Below are 17823 nucleotides of genomic sequence, written 5' to 3'. Positions count from 1 at the left end.
GGCAAGCCACCAGGCTCCCCTGTCCCTGGGATTCTCCAGGCAAGAATACTGGAGTGGGTTGTCATTTCCTTCTCCAAAGCATGCATGCATGCTAAATAGCTTCCATCATGTCCGACTCTGTGCGACCCCATGGACAGCAGCCTACCAGGCTCCTCTGTCCATGGGATTCTCTAGGCATGGAGAGATCTGTTTAAAAACAGATTATCAAAATGTTTATCTGTTGTTAAATCTACTAAAGATGATAAGACTTACTTTTTTCTTTTAACTGCTCTTAAGAAGGCAATGGCACCCCACTCCAGTACTCTTGCCTGGAAAATCCCATGGACGGGGGAGCCTGGTAGGCTGCAGTCCATGGGGTCGCTAAGAGTCAGACACGACTGAGCGACTTCACTTTCTCTTTTCACTTTCATGAATTGGAGAAGGAAATGGCAACCCACTCCAGTGTTCTTGCCTGCAGAATCCCAGGGACGGGGGAGCCTGGTGGGCTGCCGTCTATGGGGTCGCACAGAGTTGGACACGACTGAAGCGACTTAGCAGCAGCATGTTTTTAGAAAAGGAAGATTGGATGCAATGGAAATATTGTAAAGGAGTGGAAGGCCATTTATTGATCAATACTACTGAAGGTCCCATAATTGATTGGGGACCCAGAGGGACTCCAAAATTAAAAGACACCAAAATCCCCAGTCCTTGGATATACCGCAGTGGGACTCAGTACATTTGGTAATGGATCCTTGTTTTGGCATGGGGTAGGATTTGCCCCTCCCATTCCACATCTAGTTCACCATCCTATTCATAATGAGATCTGGAAAATACCTATGGCTTTGAAAACTCTTGGGGCATGGAATGGTTGATAGGCTGAATATATTTTAAATGACCCTGCTAACTGCTGCTGCTAAGTCACTTCAGTCGTGTCTGACTCTGTGCAACCCCATAGATGGCAGCCCAACAGGCTCCCCCGTCCCTGGGATTCTGCAGGCAAGAACACTGGAGTGGGTTGCCATTTCCTTCTCCAATTCATGAAAGTGAAAAGGGAAAGTGAAGTCGCTCAGTCGTGTCCGACTCTTAGCGACCCCATGGACTGCAGCCCACCAGGCTCCTCTGTCCATGGGATTTTTCCAGGCAAGAGTACTGGAGTGGGGTGCCATTGCCTTCTCCGGTACGGCTAGATACATACAATGGAAAATTATTCAGTCTTGTAAAGGAAGGAAAGGGACTTTCTAGGTTGTCCAGTGGCTAAGACTCCAAGTTCCCAATGCAGGGGACCCAGGTTTGTTTCCTGGTCGGGGAACTAGATCCCTTATGCTGCAACTAAGACCTGATGCAAATAAATAAGCACTTTTTAAAATAATAATAAAAAAGGGGATAAAATTCTGACACATGTGACAGTATCAGTGAACTGTGAAGACATTATTCCAAGTGAAATAAGCCAGACAGAAAAGGACAAATATTACAGGATTCCACTTAAATGTACTTAGAATAGTCACATTTATAGAGAATAGAAAGAATAGTGACTTCCAGGGGAATGAGAAGTTATTGTGGAGTGGTACAGAATTCAATTTGAGATGTCAGGTTTTTCTGAAAATGGATAGTGGTGATGGTTACACAGCAAAGTGAATGTACTTAACACCACGAAACTGTGGCTAGGTTCACAAAAATGACTGAGATGGTAAATTTTATGTTATCAATATCTTACCACAATTTAAAAAAATTTTCAGAAAAAAACACCAACAGATACCCTACAATTGAAAAATATACTATCTAAAATTAAAAAATTTACTGGACAGGACTTCCCTGGTGGCACAGTGGAAGAGAGTCTGCCTGCCAACACAGGGGACACAGGTTTGATTCCTGCTCTGGGAGGATTCCACATGCTGCAGAGCAACTGAGCCCATGAACCACAACTACTGAGCCCAAGCGCCTAGAGCCCATGCTCTGGGACAAGAGAAGCCATCACAATGAGAAGCCTGAGCAACACAACTGAATCTAGAGAAAGCTTGCCATACAACAATTAAGACCCAGCGAAGCCAAAAATAAAATTAAATTAAAAAAAAATTTCACTGGACAAACAGCAAAATGAAAATGACAGAAAAAAAACAGTGCATTTGAAAATCGACCAACAAAATCATGGAATTTGAAAAATGGAGAGGAAAAAAGATTTAGGGAAAAAAAGAAAGTCTCAGGGCTCAGTACACAAAATGCTAAAAGAATTTCTTTAGGCTAAAGGAAAATGATACTAGATGGAAACTCAGATCTCCAGAAAGTATAAATACTGGAAATATCTTGAAATGCATCCATTAATTCAACAATATTTAACATGCACCCAAGATAGACAATGTCCTTTAGGCAATAAACATTTCATTAACCTTGTATAAAAATCATTTTTATTATTAGTTTATGCTATATTTTCAGGGATGCTTCAGGATGAAAGGTTGTTGTTGAATCATGCGAATACACCGGGATTCTTGGCGCCTGGAGGAGAAGAATTCAATCCGGGGTCAGAGACGAGGCTTAATCACTCAGAGCTTTTGTGTAATAAAGTTTTATTAAAGTATAAAGGAGATAGAGAAAGCTTCTGACATAGGCATCAGAAGGGGGCAGAAAGAGTACCTGCTTGCTAGTGTTAACAATGAAGTTATATACTCCAAAGAATGTCTGGAAGTTGTAAAGACCTCATCAGAGCTACTCCCATAATTTACATTTTAAGATAACAGAATTAGCCAGAAGGTTTAATCCAAAGACTGTCCTCAGGCAGGATACATTATTGTTATATAATCCTAAGGAATGTAGAAAAAGACAAAAAAGTTTGTCCTTTCTTCCTCCTTGAGAATTCCAGGCCCCTCTCTCCTTGGGAACCCCTAGACTCCCTATCAACCTGCCTAGGAACTGACTCTCTCAAGCAGTAGTCCTGTATATGCCAGTTATGAAGTGTCTCTTTTTTGGGGGGGTGGGCAGGGGGCCACACCACATGGCTTGCAGGATCTTAGTTCTCCAACTGGGGATTGAACCCTGACCACAGCAGTGAAAGCGCTGAGTCCTAACCACTGGACCCTAAAGCAACTTTTATTTTTACAAAAAACTCTACTCATAATATCCAAGCTGGTTTTAGACTTCCTTTTGTATTCATGGTCTGTCCAGCTAATTATGATAAAAATACAGGGCTTATAAATTGTTTACAGTGTTCCTTTTACACATGTTTAAGTGATACTATCCCATTCAATGACAGCTGGCAGAGTATTTATATTCTTAAAACTAGAGTGGGCATTTGGATATCAGTAGATTTGCAAAGATTTTGGCAAGAAAGTCCTACACTGTATGCCCTTGAAGAGATTATTAAAGGTTTAAAACATGCTGAAAGATTCACTGGAATGCATATCTCTGCTGTTTTAGGCATTAGCATAGCTATCGCTACCACGGCAGCAGTGGCTGGAGTAGGTTTACATCAATCTGTTCAAACAGTGCAGTTTGTACAAGAATGGCATAAGGATGCTGATGTTTTATATTCCACTCAACAAAAGACAGATGGAAAATTAGCTTCTCAGGTGGCTGATCTCCAGCAGACAGTAATACTATTCAGAGATCAAATGGTTAGTTTACAAAAGCAACTGAGATTAAAACGTGATTGGAATTACACCTCTTTTTGTCTTACAGCACACAAACACAATTGGTCATGGTTTAATTAGGACAAGATCAAACAACATTTATTAAATCAAGGAAATATTTCTCTAAATATTCAAGATTTACAACATGATATATTAGAAACTTTTAATAAAAAGTTAGATACGATTTCTGGATCTAATTTACTTGATACTATTGCTGATGGTATATCCTCTCTAAATCCTCTTAAACAGATCAAGGCCTATGGACATGGAATTATGTTAACCTGTGCTATAATTTTAATCGTTTTCTTTTGCTTCTGTGTAGTCTGGAGAAGAACAGTGAGATGACAATAATGTCACCAACAACAATTAGCCTGTCTTACAATTACTTCACTTCATGAAAAACAAAAAGGGGGAGATGTAGGAAGCAAGTACAAGAGAGGAAAAGCAGACCCCAGGAAAGGCATGCGAAAACATTATCAACCTTGCTGACCAGACACCTCAAGACATAGCACCCTTGGATTAAGCCCAGAGGGAACAGAAAAACATCTTGAAAGCAGGATGTGTGCCTGGAGGTGGAAAGCCATCATCAGACTGTTCCATGACTGGGCATCTCTGAGTCAAATGTTTTTCTCATCTGGAGCTTTGTTATTGAGACAGCAACCTAAATCATTAGTACAAGTAAATCTTTCTTAGTTCATCTTTATGTTACATTCCTAGCCTATCTTAACAGCCCTTGTGGCTCTATAGGCTTCTGAGAGCACGTTCTCACTTGCACGGACTCCCCTGTCTGAAAACATGTAATAAAGCTGACTTGATCAGTTTGGGCACCTTTGCCTAGGAGTGGTGTTGGTCTCCTGATCCTCACTTTCAATTATTGTGTCTTTCTCATTCTTTCTCTGTATTGCACTTTGGGGAAACCGTGGCTTGTTGAGCCAGCCTCGACATGCAGCCATGAAATTAAAAGACACTTGCTCTTGGAAGAAAAGCTATGACCAACCAGCATATTACAAAGCAGAGACATTACTTTGCCAACAAAGTTCGTCTAGTCCAGGTTATGTGTTTTCCAGTGGTCATGTATAGATGTGAGACTTGGACTATAAAGAAAGCTGAGCGCCAAAGAATTGATGCTTTTGAACTGTGGTGTTGGAGAAGACTCTTGAGAGTCCCTTGGACTGCAAGGAGATCCAACCAGTCCATCCTAAAGGAGATCAGTCCTGAGTGTTCATTGGAAGGACTGATGCTGAAGCTGAAACTCCAATACTTTGGCTACCTGATGTGAAGAATGCACTAATTGGAAAAGACCCTGATGCTGGGAAAGATTGAGGGCAGGAGGAGAAGGGGATGACAAAGGATGAGATGGTTGGATGGCATCGCTGACTTGATGGACATGCATTTGAGAAAGCTCTGGGAGTTGGTGAAGGACAGGGAAGCCTGGCATGCTGCAGTCCATGGGGTCGCAAAGAGTTGGACATGACAGCGTGAGTGAACTGAAAAGGCAAAGGAAAAAATAATTGAAAGGAAGACAGCTTGGCAGAAGAAAAAAAAAAAAAAAAAAAAAAAGCCTGTCTTGTTTCCCCAGGTCCCCCTGCTTCTTAGGTGACATTTGTATTTTTACCTCCCAATGGACTTTTGCCCATTTGTAATGGCATCCCAATGGCATCCCAACATGGTTCCTGCCAATCCCAAAGCATCTTGGTTTCTTGAGCTACCTGCTGATGCTTTATTCTCTGTTTACTGGTCACTGGAATAGCAACTGACATATGTTTGGAATTGTTGGCCTGATGCCATTTAGGAGGTGGTCTTCCATTTCAACCTTACACTGACCCTCATCGAAAAACTAACAGAGCTGGCTGAATCAGGACCTCTAGGTCCATGGCAGAGCCGCAGCATTGCTTTCCCTCTTGAAGCTGTGCCCTGAGAGCTCAGTGCAAACCCGCCACAACCTGGCAGCAGTGATGGTCAGGGAGCGCTCAAGGAATCTGCTGAGCCACCGAGACTTCACTTTCAGCTTCTGCGGATAGGATGTTGTTGAAACTGTCTGACATCCCTGAAGACAGAGTGTTTACCTTTGATAGGACCACACACTGCATAGCCCCTTGGACTAAACACCTTGTTGGCCATGTGCAGTAAGTCATCTGCCTTTCATTATAAATAGAGCAAGAATACATCTAGCCAAGTCTTCCCTTGTAGCTCAGTTGGTTAAGAATCCGCCTACAATGCAGGAGACCCAGGTTTGATTCCTGGGTTGGGAAGATCCCCTAGAGAAGGAAATGGCAATCCACTCCAGTATTCTTGCCTGGAGAATCCCATGGACTGTAGCCTGCCAGGCTCCTCTGTCCATACGGGTCACAAGAATCGGAGATGATTTAGCGACTCCAACTCTTAATAAACCACCACCACCAAGTCACAGGTGGTTGGGTTATTTAATTGTTGTTAAACCCATAATGGGGCTTCCCTCGTAGCTCAGTTGGTAAAGAATCTGCCTGCAGTACGCGAGACCTGGGTTCAATTCCTGGGTCGGGAACATCCCCTGGAGAAGGAAATGGCAACCCACTCCAGTATTCTTGCCTGGAGAATCTCACGGACAGAGGAGTCTGGCGGGCTACAGTCCTTGGGGTCATAAGAATCGGAGATGACTTAGCAACTAAACCACCACCACCAAACCCATAATGAGGTAAAGACTGCTCACACCTTCAAAGATGTCTGTACTCCATACATGATGTTCAGTCACTTCAGTCATGTCCAGCTTTTTGCAACCCTGTGGACTGTAGCCTACCAAACTCCCCTGTCAATGGGGTTCCCAGGCAAGAATACTGGAGTGGGTTGCCATTTCCTTCTCCGGGGGATCTCCCTGACCCAGGGATCGAACCTGTGTCTCTTATGTCTCCTGCACTGGCAGGCACAGTTCTTTACCACTAGCACCACCTGGGAAGCTCCACCCACATTCAATAGTCCTAACAGCATGGGCTGATTTCTGTATTTAGAGTTAAAAACAACATGTTCTAGGAGCCAAGAAGACACCTTTCCTCTACCTGAGGAGAATATGTGAGAGAAAGAGAGAAAGGGAGAAGTTAAGAAGGAAAGAGAGAGAAACGTTGATTTAGATTCAAACTTGATGGATGAGGGATGAACAGGGGTTTTATGGGGGACACCCTGAGGCTGGGAAAGATTGAAGGCAGGAGGAGAAAGGGACGACAGGGGATGAGATGGTTGGATGGCATCACTGACTCAATGGACATGAGTTTGGGTGGACTCCGGGAGTTGGTGATGGACAGGGAGGCCTGGCCTGCTGCGGTTCATGGGGTTGCAAAGAGTCTGACATGACTGAGTGACTGAACTGAACTGAACAGGGAAAACTGTCATCAGATGTACAAAGACAATACAGAGTGAAGGGCTAGAGATCTGGCCTCTGGGGAAGAATCGGGGTTGAAGGCCTAGACATCCTATTCCAGAGCTGGTCCTGGAATATGCCAAAGCCCAGTGGGATGGTCTCCTCCTCCTTGCCCATAAGTTTACAGTGGGCCCACCACAGTTCAACTTAGAAGCTGTCCCCTCCCTTTTATTCTTAAAAAAAAATTTTTTTTTACTTTTAATTTTTTAATTGAAGCACAATTAATTCACAATTACGTGAATGTGGTGGTTTAGTCCCTAAGTCGTGTGCGACTCTTGCGAGTCCATGGACTATAGCCTGCTGGGCTTCTCTGTCCATGGGATTCTTCAGGCAAGAATACTGGGATGGGTTGCCATGTCCTTCTCCAGGGGATCTTCCCAAATTATGTGACTATGTTGTGCTAGTTTCAAGTGTAGAGCAAAATGGTTCAGTTATACATATATACATATATATATATATATATATATAATTTTTCAGATTCTTTCCCATAAGTTATTACAAGATATTGAGTCTAGTTCCCTGTGCTATACAGTAGGTCCTTGTGGTTTACCTATTTTATGTATAGTAGTAGTGTGTATATGTTAGTCCCAAACTTCTAGTTTATCCCCCACTACCCCCTTTGGTAGGGGTGTCCTGATGGCTCAGCAGGTAAAGAATCCACCAGCCATGCAGGAGACACCGGAGCCAAGGTTCCATCCCTGGATCGGAAGACCCCCTGAAAGAGGAAAGAGTCGGACATGACTGAGCATTTATGCATCCCCTTTGGTAACTGTGAGTTTGTTTTCTATGTCTGTGAATCTATTTCAATTTATTTTTTCACTTTAACATTTACAATTTAGTTTTAACTGGAGGATAATTGCTTTACAATGCTGCTTTCTGCCCTACGTCAACATGAACCAGTAAGAGGTATACATATGTCCCCTCCCTCTTGAACCTCCCTCTAACCCTGTCCCCTCTTGAACCTCCTCCAAAGAGGAGGTGGGTGGGGGCTCTAAATTTCTAGCAGCACCATAGGGTCAGCCCTGAAAGCCTGGCAGCTAAACTGTCTACAGAGACCCCTGGTCCATCCTGTCCTAGGAAGACAACACACTTGGGGGGCGGCAAAGCCCTCCTTTGTAGGACACCAGATGCTCCAAGGAGGTTGCCAGAAAGCAGGGAGTTTTTCCTCACCTCACCCGGAAAAGAACTATGGAGGTGGACACTGCCTGGAGCCATTGCCTGGAGCCAAGAGGCAGCGTGAGCTGGATGGTTTTATTCATGCATCCTCGCAGGCACACTGGGACTTGGAAACCATCCTCTGAGCTCCTGTCTTGGTTCTGGGGATGGCTCAGAACTGGGCTGGACCAGACTCAGGCCAAACTGAGAGGCCTGGATATCTCCCCGAAGCCCCTCACTTGCTGACTTGAGTTTCCAAGGAGGCTTATTTTATCAAGCGAATTGCAGGGTCCCAGGCGCCTGCAGGAATTGCAGGCTCTGGGGCCAGACATGGATGAACACTTCTGTCCAATCCATAGTCCCAGAGGGGACTTTTCTGGGTCATATTTGATCTTCACAGCCACCCCTTGAGCTAGGTGTGACTTTTGCCCCCATTTCACAGATTAGGAAACAAGATATTTTGAGGCCACTGGACTAGTTGGGGCAGAGGCCAAGGGGTGTCGGGGCGGAGTTTAACCTTAGAGCTTCACAGTTTCTTAGGACCCTAAACGGAGACCTTAGGCAAGCTCCCATTGCGTTTTGGGGTGCGGGGGTGGGGGTGGGATGGAGGGCGTGTGTCTTTATTCCCTATATGTGAATTAAAACGATCTATTCATTTGTGATTCTCCAACCATTTGCTTTCAAACTCAATCACATGAGTAGCTTTTAATAAACCACAGATTCTGGGACTCAGTCTCAGCGTAAATTCACCAGGTGAGGCTCGGTAACCAGTAGAGGCATCAACAGATCTGCCTGAGAAGCTCAGACCAGCACTTCATGGGGATCCTGTAGTGATCTTGTCGAAACACATTTCTGAGCTCCTGAGACCATAAGGCTGGAGTGTGGCCGGGTGGGGTGACCTGCATTTCTCAAAAGGTGATGCCAATGCCGCTGGCGACCATCCGTTTTCACTGAACAGAAACTAAGGACTTCACAAACATTAACTAATTTCATCTTCATAACACCCCAGGGAGCAACTTCAGCCATCCCCATTTCAAAAGAAAACTACGGCCAGCGACATCAAGCAACTGGCCTGCAGGCACACAGCTACCAGCAAGCCAGGCTGACTCCCTAGGCACGCAGGCAGCTGGCACGTGACCTTAGCGCTCCCCCGCGCCCCGCACTTTGCTTCTCCGCTGCGGTTCTAATCAGCTGCCCGGCCCACCCCAGCACCTCCCGGTCTGCTTCCCTCCCGTCTCGCTTCCTGCTGCCCCAACCTGTCCCTCCAGGACCCTCCCGCCCGGGGCCTGTGACCGAGGTCTGCGAGGGCAGCCCCTTTCCGGCCCCCACCCGGCACTCGCGCAAGCCAAGCGAGTATTCGCTGCGGGCAAAGCTGCTTCCCGGCGGATGGACACCCGCAGACTGCCTGCAGACGGTGATCAAGTTCCGGGAGGACGGGGCGGGGCAAGGAGGCGGGGCAAGCGGAGCTGAGCGCGGACTGACAGTCACGACGGCCAATGGCAGCTCGGGGTAGCTCGCCAGGCTTCCGCGCTCTGCCCCGCGACTTGGGTCAGTTCAGTCCTTTAGTCGTGACCGACCCTTTGCGACCTCACGGACTGCAGCACGCCAGGCCTCCCTGTCCATCACCAACGCCCGGAGTTTCCTCAAACTCATGTCCATTGAGTCTGTGATGCCATCCAACCATCTCATCCTCTGACGTCCCCTTCTCCTGCCTTCAATCTTTCCCAGCATCAGGGTCTTTTCCAAAGAGTCAGCTCTTCGCATCAGGTGGCCAAAACATTGGAGTTTCAGCTTCAGCATCAGTCTTTCCAATGAATATTCAGCACTGATTTCCTTTAGGATGGACTGGTTGAATCTCTTTGAAGTTTAAGGGACTCTCAAGAGTCTTCTCCAACACCACAGTACAAAAGCACCGATTTTTGGTGCTCAGCTTTCTTTATAGTCCAACTCTCACATCCATACATGACTACTGGAAAAACCATAGCCTTGACTGGACGTACCTTTGTTGGCAGAATAATATCTCTGCTTTTCAATAAGCTGTTTAGGTTGGTCATAGCTTTTCTTCCAAGGAGCAAGCGTCTTTAAATTACACGGCTGCAGTCACCACCTGCAGTGATTTTGGAGCCCCCCAAAATAAAGTCTTTCACTGTTTCCATTGTTTCCCCATCTATTTGCCATGAAGTGATGGGACCAGATGACATGATCTTAGTTTTTTGAATGTTGAATTTTAAGCCAGCTTTTCCACTCTCCTCTTTCATTTGTATCAAGAGGCTCTTTAGTTCCTCTTTGCTTTCTGCCCTAAGGGTGGTGTCATCTGCGTGTCTGAGGTTACTGATATTTCTCCCTACAGTCTCCCACACCTTTAGGGTGCTGCAGTTGTGGCAGGGAACGGCGAGGTGGAGGTGACAGACGCTGTGTCGTGTCCTCCCCGAGAGTACCACTGTTAGTCCAAGGTGGCACTAGCTCATGTTGGCTCAGCTTCCTGCCCCCCCGCCCCCAACTTACCTTCCGCTCAGTTAACTAAGGCTCAGCTCACCTGTCTCTGTCAAACTTGTGTTTTCATCACTCTGGGTCCTTGTCTATTTGGTAAAAGCAACGTGGGAGCAAAGCCTGCAAGCCACCTCTCATTGTCTTAGCAGCTGTTTCCCCGCACTGACAGCGTGGAGCAGGCTGCTTGGCTGTGAGGTTGAAGAGAGGAGAGTGAGATGAAAGATAGGAACTGTCCACTCAGTGTCAGACTCTGTGTTTTGGCCTTTTCTACAGGATTGTCTCAATTCATCATCTTTCACTTTCACCCATTTCCTATTTCACAGATTAGGGAACAAAGTGAATAAATTGCCCGAGGGCGATCCTTCAATGATTTTAATTCCTGTCAGATGCCAACATCCAAAGTATTTTATGGTGCCAAGGCTGCCTTTGCAGCATTTCAATGAATGCAGTTCCAGTAAATCATCTCTTCTCATACTGTTTCGTCCTTCCAACCATTTGTTCATCTGTTCATTTATTAGGGACCCATCCTCAAGGCTTCCCTGATGGCTCAGTTGGAAAAGAATCTGCCTGCAACACAGGAGACCCCGGCCCGATTCCTGGGCCTGGAAGATCTGCTGGAGAAGCACTCCAATATTGTTTGGCTTCCCTTGTGGCTCAGCTAGTAAAGAATCCGCCTGCAAATGTGGGAGACCTGTCGATCCCTGGGTTGGAAAAAATCCCCTGGAGAACGGAAAGGCTACCCACTCCAGTATTCTGGCCTGGAGAATTCCATGGATTGTATAGTCCATGGGATCACAAAGAGTCGGACATGACTGAGCGAATTTCACTTAGTCTTCAAGGCTTAGGCCTAGTTGATATTAAAAAAAGGAGCTTTAAAGTAGAGGCTCTAAAAATATATACACAGAGATTACAAAAAAAAAACTATACATGAAATGTTGATATCTAGTACATTCCAGATACAATGGTGGAGTCTGAAGACAGAGACATAGATAAAATCTATCCTTTGCCTTTCGGGTGGCTTTAAGGAGTGTAGTAATCGCTATAAATTTAATTTCCCACCCCTATGATTTTTAACTGAGCATCCACCCCATATGTATTATTTATATTATATATGTATATATATCCTCTATAATTAATATACTAAATGTTAGTTCAATTTCTTTCTTTTCTTTTTTTTGGATAAAAACATACATGGAGGTTGACTTATTATTTTTTTTTTTTTACTCCAGTGAACATGTTGGGTACTTCCTGGAGAGCTTCTGTGATCTGGAATCCACCCCGCACACCCCACCCCCCGCCCAGCCCCCTGCCACGTACATGCATGCCTGACTCTCTCCTGTCTTTCTTTGGAGCTGTGTCAAATGCCAGGTTTTCAAAGACGTCTTCCCTGACCACCCCTATAAAATATTCTTCTCTCCCCCTCTGTCATCTTCTGTCCTGTTATGCCAATGTTTAATATACTGCACTTCACTGTATAGTATGATTATTTTTTTTTATTAGTTTAGTTATTGTTTCCTTGCATCAGAATGTAAGCTTTAAGAGGAGCAGGGAGGAGTCTTGAACACTGGAAACTTCGAGAAGAAAGCAACAGAGCCAGAGGGTTGGGGGTCCAGTGCCCCCTAAAGCCCCCTTGCACAGGGGTGGATGTGAAGGGAATATGGGTGACATTAATCTATGCCTTCCCTGAGTCCTGCATTCTTGCAGTCCTCAGGGCCAGGATCACCCAGGCTTTCTCTCTCCCCACATTGTCTATACTCTCCCCTTCTGATTTTTAGAGGGATTGCACCTTGAGTGAAGGCTTGACACACAAAGAAAGACGCAGCTGTTTGTTTCTCTCAGCTTCTTCTCATTTAAGACATGTGAAGACGTTGGTGATTGTACCAGTTGTTCTGGGTTAGGAGCCAAAAGACCGTTACTGGATTTGCCTCTGAAGAAAAGAGTAAACAGGATGGTTGAATACCTTGTTCCCCCACTATCCAACGTCCCTCCCGAACACAGGAGCCAAGGACACCTACGAGTTGATCTTGGATGAAGCTTCTTACCCAAACTGTGTCCTGAACTAAGAAATGATGAATCCGGCCTGGCTGCCAGCTTCTGTGTTATATAAGCAGAACGTACTGAGGAACTACACAGAGCGTATAGACTATTTATTATGGTTTATGATCAGTGAGCCTCAGGTGCACCAAACTTTGAGAATCAGTCACACACTCGCGAAGACCTAGGGCAAACAGCAGGCTATGAAGTGGAGTGTGAAGACGTGCGTGAGCTTCCCTGTACCGACATGGTGCACACTCATGCCAGCCTTGCCTCCAGCCATCTCTTTGCAGTCTTCGCCATTTCATCAACTTGAAGTTGGGTTAAGCCCTAGCTTAACCTTTGACTGCTAATCCCTATTTTAGTCACTCTCTCTCCCTTCCAACCCCTTTACTAGTCATCCACTTCTTAATAGCAATATGACCTAAACAGGTTACCTTCTTTCTTTGAGCCTCAATTTCCTCCTCATAAAAAGGAAAAAAAAATTGGTCAGTCTAAAACATGAGGTCACAGGGTGTCAGTCCCCCACAGGTCAAAGAAAGATATTGTGGATTTGGAACACTTCAGAAATTATATCACTAGTTATATCATATATCACTCATATGTAGAAAATAGTAGAGTGAGAATTCTAACCAAATATCAAATAAATAGGAACAGAAACCTCAGATTGCAACAGAAAGAAAGAAGAGCAAATAGTGGTGAACAAAAAAAGTTGTAGCACATTTTATCTATGTATGTTGTTGTTGTTTAGTAGCTCAGTCATGTCCAACTCTTTTGTGACTCCCTGGATTGTAGCCCACTAGTCTCCTTTGCCCATGAGATTTCCCAGGCAAGAATACTGAAGTGGGGTGCCGTTTCATTCTCCCAGGGGAACTTCCCTACGCAGGGATGAACCCGTGTCTCCAGCATTAGCAGGCGGATTCTATACCCTGAGCCTCCAGGGAAGCCCGTCATCTATGTTGTTCAGTCACACAGTCATGGCTGACTCTGTGCAGCCCACTGACTGCAGCACTGCAGGATTTCCTGTCCTTCACTGTCTCCCGGAGCGTGCTCAAACTCATGTCCTTTCAGTTGGTGACACCATCCAACCATTGCGTCCTCTGTTGTCCCCTTCTCCTCATCCTTCATCTTTCCCGGCATCAAGGTCTTTTCCAATTAGTTGGGTCTTTGCATCAGGTGGCCAAAGTACTGGAGCTTCAGCTTCAGTATCAGTCCTTCCAATGAATGGTGTTCAGCTTTCTTTATGGTTCAACTCTTACATTCATACATGACTACTGGAAAAACCATAGCTTTGACTAGATAGCTCTTTGTTGGCAAAGTAATAGCTCTGTTTTTTTAATACGCTGTCTAGGTTGGTCATAGCTTTTCTTCCAAGGAGCAAGCGTCTTTTAATTTCACGGCTGCAGTCACCATCTGCAGTGATTTTGGAGACAAGGAAAATAAAGTCTGTCAGTGTTTCCACTGTTTCCCCATCTATTTGCCATGAAGTGATGGGACCAGATGCCATGATCTTAGTTTTATGAATGTTGAGTTTTAAGCCAGCTTTAACTCTCCTGTTTCACTTTCATCAAGAGGCTCTTTAGTTCCTCTTCACTTTCTGCCATAAGGGTGGTGTCATCTGCATATCTGAGGTTATTGATATTTCTCCTGGCAATCTTGATTCAGGCTTGTGCTTCATCCAGCCCAGCATTTCTCATGATGTACAAAGCATATAAGTTAAATAAGTAGGGTGATAATATACAGCCTTGATATACTCCTTTCCCGATTTGGAACCAGTCCATTGTTCCATGTCCAGCTCCAACTGTTGCTTCTTGAGCTGCATACAGATTTCTCAGGAGGCAAGCAAGGTGGCCTGCATTCCCATCTCTTTCAGAATTTTCCACAGTTTGTTGTGATCCACACAGTCAAAGGCTTTGGCATAGTCAATAAAGCCGAAGTAGATGTTTTTCTGGAATTCTTTTGTTTTTTCTATGATCCAGCGGATGTTGGCAATTTGATCTCTGGTTCCTCTGCCTTTTCTAAAACCAGCTTGAACATCTGGAAGTTCTCAGTTCACGTACTGTTGAAGACTTGCTATATATATAGAAATTACCTATATAGTTAAATTTAAATGAACAGTGATAGACTCTCTGGGAATGGGTAATAGAACTTTTAATGAAGGAGTCTTTCAATGGAAGTGACTGACTGCAAGGGAAATTTCATGATATCTAGAGCTGAAACAGCCAGGGTATGGCTCAAGGGGACCACAGATAGAACTGTAGAGGCATTTTGTCTTACCATCACACTCTTCTGGGTAGAAGGAGGGACAGGAATAGGAGAATGAAATCTTTTGGGGAGATGTTATCTTTCGGGATGCAAGTGGGAGCAGAGTGAGAATACTGGTACTTTGTTTACATATAATAGTAGAGAAATTTGTGTTCAACTGTGAGCACTACTGATTGAATAAACACTAATAAGAGGATGTGAATAGGTAAATTCATAAGGTTCCTTAGTGGAGGTAGTATTTGTTACTTTCCTATATATTGATAATAAACCATGAGAAAGACAAAACAATAAAATAATCCCATTTAAAATCACATCAAAAACAATAAAATACCTAATAATAAACTTAATTAAGGAAAGGAAAGACTTATATTCTGAAAACTTTAAAACATTGATGAAGGAAATTGAAGATGATATGAATACATGGAAAGTTATTCTGTGTTCTTGGAAGAATAAATATTGTTAAAATGGCCACACTACTCAAAGCAATCTACAAATTTAAAATTTAATCCCTATGAAAATACCCATAACATTTTCCACAAAACTGGAATAAACAATCCTAAAATTTATATGGAACTACAAAAGACCCTGAATTGCCAAAACAATCTTGAGAAAAAAGAACAAAACTGGAAATATCAAGTACTCTGGCTTCAGACTATACTACAGAGCTACAGTAGTCAAAACAGTATGGTACTGGCACAAAAATAGACACAGATTAATGAAATAGAGAGCTCAGAAAAAACCCTACACACTTATGATAAATTAATCTAAGACAAAGGCCAGAATACTGGAATGGGTAGCCTTTCCCTTCTCCAGGGGATCTTCCCAACCCAGGGATCGAACCCAGGTCTCCTTCATTGCAGGCAGATTCTTTACCAGCTGAGCCACAGCAAAAGCCCAAGAATACTAGAGTGGGTAGCCCATCCCTTCTCCAGACACAGAGTACAATTATCAAAAGAGAAAAAAGTATATACAGGGGAAATAAATTCATTTTCAAGACACTACTTTTTCTGGGATAATCAATGACTATACAAGCATGATAACTCCTTTTCAATGTACTTCATGGCCGCTGAGCAGTTCAATGTTCATATGCAAGAAGACTGGCTGATATGGCAGGAAATGAAGTCTTACCTTAGATATATTTGTCATGAATAGTTTTTAGACATTCAGTGACTATGCCAAAAAGGGATTTGCAAAACCTCTATAATGCATGATTTGGGACACACAAAGCTAAAGTTTAGATGAGATCAGGAGATAAAGAGACTAGCAGAGGTGTGTGTGTTCAGGTAGGGACAGGTGGGTAGCTGTTAGGATGCTAGTGAAGTGTTATGATCTCCAGATCCTGGAGTAGCCTGTGGGAAGCCAAACTGTTTGAAACGGTTGGTACTGGTACTTCTTTGGTGGTCCAGTGGTTAAGAATCTGCCTGCCAATGCAGGGGACATGGGTTTGATCCCTTGTCTGGGAAGATCCCACATGCCCTGGAGCAGCTCAGCCTGTGCGCCACAACTACTGAGCCCGTGCTCTAGAACCCTCAAGCTGCACCTGCTGAGCCTGCATGTCACAACTGCTGGAGTCCACGCTCCGTCCAGCCTGTGGTCCACAACAGGAGAAGCCACTGCAATGAGAACCCACACAGCACAACGGAGGGTGGTCCCCACCACCCGCAACTGGAGGAAGCCCACATACAGCAACAAAGACCCAGCTCCACCGAAACAAACAGAGACACTTTTTTAAAAAATTAAAAGGTTAATGCCTTTACCTGTCTTAAGTGTTTTTATTATTAATGCTGGACATCATTCTTAAATTTTTAAACACATCCCACATAGGCTACTCATCCCATGGAGACCAGATAAGCCTTGGTTGCCAAGAACGTATGTCAGACTGCCCCTATTTTTACTCTGTGAAAACAGGTGCTTCTTCAGGAGAGGGAGGGAGGTGGGAAGGTCCCTGGTAACCTATCCCCACTCCCCTTTCAAAAGACTCTAAACGGGTGAATCAGAGATAGTCCACTGTATTCTCCCCATATTCCCAAGCTGAAGCCCTCCCTGAAGGTAAAAGAAAAGAGTGTTCACTAGTTATTGGGAAGATTCCTATGTAAAGCCCAAGACTCAGCTACTATTTCAGGTACTATTTCAAATCCACAGTAAGGTAGGATTGGCCCAGGTTCATCTGACTGTAAGGGCAGTGGTATAAGGTAAATACAAAGGAGCTGGTATGATGTGGAGGGTGGGACCAGCCTGGGAGAAGGAGTGCAGAGAAAGAAGGCCAGGGGGAGAGGGGATCGAGGTGGTGAACTGAACACGTGTCTGTCTTCTTCACACCAATAATTACATAAGATAATGGGAAAAATAAAAAGAGACAAAGACAATAATCTGTCCCCAAAACATACCACCATTAAGTCTGAAATTTTGAGCAGATGGTTGAGCAGAGAGGAAACCCCAAACTGGAGCAGACTGCTGTGGAGATAGGAGCTGTGAAAGCAAAAACAAGTTCATGTTTGGCATGACAGAAGTAAGTGTTTGGGTGGGAGATGGCCTAGGATGTCTAGTAAGCCACTGTCTCCTCCATCCTCACATCCCGATTTCTCCTAAGCAGCATTTATCTGTAGGTGAAAGGAACGGCTGTCAGCACTGGACTAGAGATACAGATCTTGCTCAATAGACAGTTGATGATCACAAGCAGGGACCAGAACTAAGACTTAGAAACAAGTGCCCAGTGCTCTACATGTGGATACGCACCCTTGGATGTCAGCTATGATGGACAAACACATGAAGAGTTCTCAAACACATAAGTAGAAAACCAGAAATCACTAAAAATTTAAATTATAATGCTGTGATATAAATCCAACTTAAACAAAATTTACTCCATCTGCTGCTTTCTGCGGAAAGGGT

The sequence above is a fragment of the Bubalus kerabau genome, chromosome 15 (assembly GCF_029407905.1).
Source record: "Bubalus kerabau isolate K-KA32 ecotype Philippines breed swamp buffalo chromosome 15, PCC_UOA_SB_1v2, whole genome shotgun sequence".
Lineage (NCBI taxonomy): Eukaryota > Metazoa > Chordata > Mammalia > Artiodactyla > Bovidae > Bubalus > Bubalus kerabau.
This window is presented reverse-complemented; position numbering follows the sequence as displayed.